The sequence below is a fragment of the Salmo salar genome, chromosome ssa10 (genome assembly GCF_905237065.1).
Source record: "Salmo salar chromosome ssa10, Ssal_v3.1, whole genome shotgun sequence".
NCBI classification, from domain to species: domain Eukaryota; kingdom Metazoa; phylum Chordata; class Actinopteri; order Salmoniformes; family Salmonidae; genus Salmo; species Salmo salar.
Genome location: NC_059451.1, coordinates 121,502,105 through 121,508,785, shown reverse-complemented (window position 1 = coordinate 121,508,785; position 6,681 = coordinate 121,502,105). Strand labels below are relative to the sequence as shown.

Genomic DNA, 6,681 nt, shown 5'->3' with positions numbered 1-6,681 from the left:
AACAGGAAAATGACCGTAAGCACACAGCCAAGAAAACGCAGGACTGGCTTCGGGACAAGTCTCTGAATGTGTGGCCCAGCCAGAGGACAAACATACTCAGTCATACTTAGATGACAATGTAATGAAATAAATAAAAGCAGCCTATTTTTAAACACTGCTAGTCTGATGCTCCCCAGAACAGACTTTTGAAGGCGCAAAGTACTACATAGAGACATGACTACTACATTGAGACATGACTACTACATAGAGACTACATAGAGACATGACTACTACATAGAGACATGACTACTACATAGAGACATGACTACTACATAGAGACTACATAGAGACATGACTACTACATAGAGACTACATAGAGACATGACTACTACATAGAGACATGACTACTACATAGAGACATGACTACTACATAGAGACTACATAGAGACATGACTACTACATAGAGACATGGCTACTACATAGAGACTACATAGAGACATGGCTACTACATAGAGACATGGCTACTACATAGACTACATAGAGACATGACTACTACATAGAGACATGACTACTACATAGAGACATGACTACTACATAGAGACTACATAGAGACATGACTACTACATAGAGACTACATAGAGACATGGCTACTACATAGAGACATGGCTACTACATAGACTACATAGAGACATGACTACTACATAGAGACTACATAGAGACATGACTACTACATAGAGACTACATAGAGACATGGCTACTACATAGAGACATGGCTACTACATAGAGACATGGCTACTACATAGACTACATAGAGACATGACTACTACATAGAGACTACATAGACATGACTACTACATAGACTACATAGAGACATGACTACTACATAGAGACTACATAGAGACATGACTACTACATAGAGACATGACTACTATATAGAGACATGACTACTACATAGAGACATGACTACTACATAGAGACTACTACATAGAGACTACATAGAGACATGACTACTACATAGAGACTACATAGAGACATGGCTACTACATAGAGACATGACTACTACATAGAGACATGACTACTACATAGAGACATGACTACTACATAGAGACATGGCTACTACATAGAGACATGGCTACTACATAGAGACTACATAGAGACATGGCTACTATATAGAGACATGACTACTACATAGAGACTACATAGAGACATGACTACTACATAGAGACATGGCTACTACATAGAGACATGACTACTACATAGAGACATGGCTACTACATAGAGACGTGGCTACTACATAGAGACGTGGCTACTACATAGAGACGTGGCTACTACATAGAGACATGACTACTACATAGACTACATAGAGACATGACTACTACATAGAGACATGGCTACTACATAGAGACATGGCTACTACATAGAGACGTGGCTACTACATAGAGACTACATAGAGACATGGCTACTACATAGAGACGTGGCTACTACATAGAGACTACATAGAGACATGACTACTACATAGAGACATGGCTACTACATAGAGACATGGCTACTACATAGAGACGTGGCTACTACATAGAGACTACATAGAGACGTGGCTACTACATAGAGACATGGCTACTACATAGAGACTACATAGAGACATGGCTACTACATAGAGACATGGCTACTACATAGAGACATGGCTACTACATAGAGACATGGCTACTACATAGAGACTACATAGAGACATGGCTACTACATAGAGACATGGCTACTACATAGAGACTACATAGAGACATGACTACTACATAGAGACTACATAGAGACATGGCTACTACATAGAGACTACATAGAGACATGGCTACTACATAGAGACATGGCTACTACATAGAGACATGGCTACTACATAGAGACATGGCTACTACATAGAGACTACATAGAGACATGACTACTACATAGAGACATGGCTACTACATAGAGACTACATAGAGACATGGCTACTACATAGAGACATGGCTACTACATAGAGACTACATAGAGACATGGCTACTACATAGAGACATGGCTACTACATAGAGACATGGCTACTACATAGAGACTACATAGAGACATGACTACTACATAGAGACATGGCTACTACATAGAGACTACATAGAGACATGGCTACTACATAGAGACATGGCTACTACATAGAGACTACATAGAGACATGGCTACTACATAGAGACATGGCTACATGGAACTCTATTCCACATCAAGTAACTAATGCAAGCAGTACAATTAGATTAAAACATTTTAAAAACCAGATGAAAACACACCTCTTGTAACTGTTTGTTACATGCAATATGCTTTGTGTACTTTACCGGACAGATGATGCTCTCTGCTTTTGTGATAAAACACAGGTGCAGTTGAATTCACTCTGCCACTGTGTCTTATTGTTTTCGGACTTAGACCAATATATTACGGTGGCAAGGCATATGAACTAACATGTTACAGAGCAAACAACACAAATATCACAACACATACAATTTTTTTCCCTGGCTTGGCGTCCCTAGTGATTTTACCAACACACCGCCGCTACTGTAATGTAGCAGGTTAGGAGACTGTTAAGGTTAGGAAAAGGGTTAGGGTTAGTAAAAAAAAAAAATGCTTTCCTAACCTGCTACGATCAGTTTGTATCGATGTGGCGTGAATAAAAGTGTGTCCCCTTCACATACACACAAGTCAAAAGGTCACAATCACATGTCCTATTACTGCTTTCAAGATAACCGGGGAACTCTGAAGAAGGAAAAAAAAAAATCCAACTCAAAATTTACATTCGGAAACTTAGGCATCTTTCTAGAGCGCTGTCTTTACGACCTGAAGATCACTGCCGGTCTGATTTTTCCACCCCCCCCCAGTAGTCTCTTGTCCTCCATGTAACCGAGTTGGTCAAGTTACAGTGGCTACAAGACAACGCCCAACAAGGCAGGACTCCTGATGACAGATGTTGCCTGACCATCTATATTCAACTGGTGACTGGTGATGGGAGGTAGTTAGATATAACCATACTTAGCTAGCCTGCTATAATATAAAATGGTTACCTAGAAAATCCCCGATCAAACATCACTAGCTAAGCCCTCTAAACAGCTTGCTAACCAGCATAGCAGCTAACCTGTGTTCTTAATAACGTCGTCGAGACGACTATTTAGCCATGTAGTTACATTCTAAAAACGTAACATCTCAGTATACAACGTAGCAAACTACACGTATTACCTAGTTAACTTATGTGAAATTGGTGTTTTTTTTTATTCATTGCTGCCTGAACTATACGGTCAACTATATTAGCTAGCATCAACAGTCACACAGTGTAGCTCAACATTAGCATCAACAGTCACACAGTGTAGCTGACATTAGCATCAACAGACACAGTGTAGCTCGACATTAGCATCAACAGTCACACAGTGTAGCTCAACATTAGCATCAACAGTCACACAGTGTAGCTGACATTAGCATCAACAGTCACAGAGTGTAGCTGACATTAGCATCAACAGTCACATAGTGTAGCTGACATTAGCATCAACAGTCACATAGTGTAGCTCGACATTAGCATCAACAGTCACATAGTGTAGCTGACATTAGCATCAACAGTCACATAGTGTAGCTCGACATTAGCATCAACAGTCACATAGTGTAGCTGACATTAGCATCAACAGTCACATAGTGTAGCTGACATTAGCATCAACAGTCACACAGTGTAGCTCGACATTAGCATCAACAGTCACACAGTGTAGCTCAACATTAGCATCAACAGTCACACAGTGTAGCTCAACATTAGCATCAACGGTCACAGAGTGTAGCTGACATTAGCATCAACAGTCACAGAGTGTAGCTGACATTAGCATCAACAGTCACAGAGTGTAGCTGACATTAGCTTCAACAGTCACATAGTGTAGCTGACATTAGCATCAACAGTCACACAGTGTAGCTGACATTAACACAGTCACACAGTGTAGCTCAACATTAGCATCAACAGTCATACAGTGTAGCTCAACATTAGCATCAACAGTCATACAGTGTAGCTCAACATTAGCATCAACAGTCACACAGTGTAGCTCAACATTAGCATCAACAGTCACACAGTGTAGCTCAACATTAGCATCAACAGTCACACAGTGTAGCTCAACATTAGCATCAACAGTCACACAGTGTAGCTGACATTAGCATCAACAGTCACACAGTGTAGCTCAACATTAGCATCAACAGTCACACAGTGTAGCTCAACATTAGCATCAACACTCACACAGTGTAGCTCAACATTAGCATCAATAGTCACATAGTGTAGCTCAACATTAGCATCAACAGTCACAGTGTAGTTCAACATTAGCATCAACAGTCACATAGTGTAACTAACATTAGCATCAACAGTCACACAGTGTAGCTGACATTAGCATCAACAGTCACACAGTGTAGCTGACATTAGCATCAACAGTCACACAGTGTAGCTCAACATTAGCATCAACAGTCACACAGTGTAGCTGACATTAGCGTCAACAGACACAGTGTAGCTGACATTAGCATCAACAGTCACACAGTGTAGCTGACATTAGCGTCAACAGTCACATAGTGTAGCTGACATTAGCATCAACAGTCACACAGTGTAGCTGACATTAGCATCAACAGTCACACAGTGTAGCTGACATTAGCATCAACAGTCACACAGTGTAGCTCAACATTAGCATCAACAGTCACACAGTGTAGCTGACATTAGCATCAACAGTCACACAGTGTAGCTGACATTAGCATCAACAGTCACACAGTGTAGCTGACATTAGCATCAACAGTCACACAGTGTAGCTGACATTAGCATCAACAGTCACAGTGTAGCTCAACATTAGCATCAACAGTCACACAGTGTAGCTCAACATTAGCATCAACAGTCACACAGTGTAGCTCAACATTAGCATCAACAGTCACACAGTGTAGCTGACATTAGCATCAACAGACTTTAACCTGAGCGACAGGTGCTTGATCCTGGGGGGTAAAACCTTCCACACACCGCTGAAATGTTCAGAGTAAAGATGCTTTTGTCGTAAGTTTTAATGGGCGTCTTTGGTATGATTTATCTCACCACACACAGAGAGAGAGAGAGAGAGAGTTATTAACAGCGAACTAGCTAGCTATTTACAGGCGTTACCTTCGCTTCGGTTAGAAGGAACCGTGGCCGACATTTTGTTAGTCCCGGTGAAATCAAGCAGTCCTGGCTAACACAAACGGTAACATTATGTCTCCTAGAGCCGCTGTCAACACACCGTGCCAAGTGCTTTTTTATAATCTCCTCGGTCGTTGGCTAATCAACATAACCATTGGATTTGAAGAGGTGTTTGGCTTAGCCTAGCTTAGCCAGGTAGCTAACTAGCTATATAAACGAGTGGTGGTGAAAGCTCTCCCATATCGCAGCGGTACTACACACACACACACACACACACACACACACACACACACACACACCTGTCTTCTCTCTCGTTCAAGCTGAAACTAGCTACAAGTCCATATGTATTTATAAATGTATTCACCTTATTCGGTGTACTGGTCCTTTTATAAATGTATGGGTGAAATCCTTTTATGAAAGGAATAGATGAATTGTCCAAAGCAGCCGCACTGCAAAAAGGCAGACACAGGATGCCTTTCCTTCCCCTCTACCAGCACGGTTCGGTTTTCTTCTCAACAGCGGCTCCAGTGACCGGTGTGCCTGGGATAGACCGACGCTTTTCTCCGGTGGTGGACTAGATGGGTACGTGAAAAGTAACGCAGCATCACGCGTCATTCCACTGTAAAGGTCGAGAACCCACAGCCACAGCATAATTATCGAGCATTGAGCTCATATTAGCTAATAATACGATTTTCTGTCATTAGACTATCTTTCAAACGGCACACTTAAAAACCTGCAATATGACATGCATGCAAATTAATCAGGATGAATTTCTAGAGGAAAATTATGTTCGTCTCTGTAAGGGCAGACGTGCAAATTGGCTGGTCCATCTTTCTCACCACACACAGTTATTAACAGCTATCTAGCTGTGGGCCTGTCAAACTTTTTTTTGTGCAAAATTATAATTATCTGGCTTATAATAGGAGCCTCAAAGAGTAAGGGCTGATGTGGGGGCCAGCAGGGGAAAATAATGGACTGTTGTAGGGGCCTCAGGGGAAAATAATGGACTGTTGTAGGGGCCTCAGGGGAAAATAATGTACTGTTGTGGGGGCCTCTGGGGAAAAAATGGTCCGGTGTGTTAGAAATGCCAGCGCCGATTTCTGGTCCCAGTCCGCCCCTGTGTGTGTGTGTGTGTGTGTGTGTGTGTGTGTGTGTGTGCGTGCGTGTATAAAAGCCTACAGCACAAAACAGATTTTTGTGTGCTTGTCCAAAAAATTATACTCAATGAATTTCCCTCAACTCTTGTCTAAACAAGAGAGAGGGTCAATAAATATATAAAAATATGTATATTCCTATAGTCATACAAAGTGCCCATTTTGGGCATTCTTGAAATAGAAAGGGTGTATCAAGGGATTGCATCCTGCAAAATGTCAAACAAATGAATATATAAATCAGGACGTACAGTAATTGCATCATTCAATAAGCCAAACAAATATGATAGTGGTTATCGATTTTGAAGGCCAGAAAAGCCACTCTTCGTTTTGGCTTATGCCTTACTGATTTAAACCTTTCTCTACACTTGTCACTTTTCAA

The 6,681-nt window shown here is 41.3% G+C and overlaps 1 protein-coding gene across 8 annotated transcripts in view; it reads right to left on the bottom strand.

The window, feature by feature from the left end:
• Positions 1-6,681, bottom strand: part of tjp1b (tight junction protein 1b) — a 272,440-nt gene that overhangs the window by 149,443 nt on the left and 116,316 nt on the right. Inside the window, exon 1 of one of the 8 annotated variants that reach the window (XM_045688623.1) lies at positions 5,513-5,867. The exons of 6 other annotated variants lie outside the window; for them this stretch is intronic. The gene's annotated coding sequence lies outside the window, so the exon portion shown is untranslated. Of the gene's footprint in view, positions 1-5,133; positions 5,418-5,512; positions 5,868-6,681 lie in introns of those variants that run through there. One more of the 8 variants, XM_045688624.1, reaches the window with a different exon arrangement.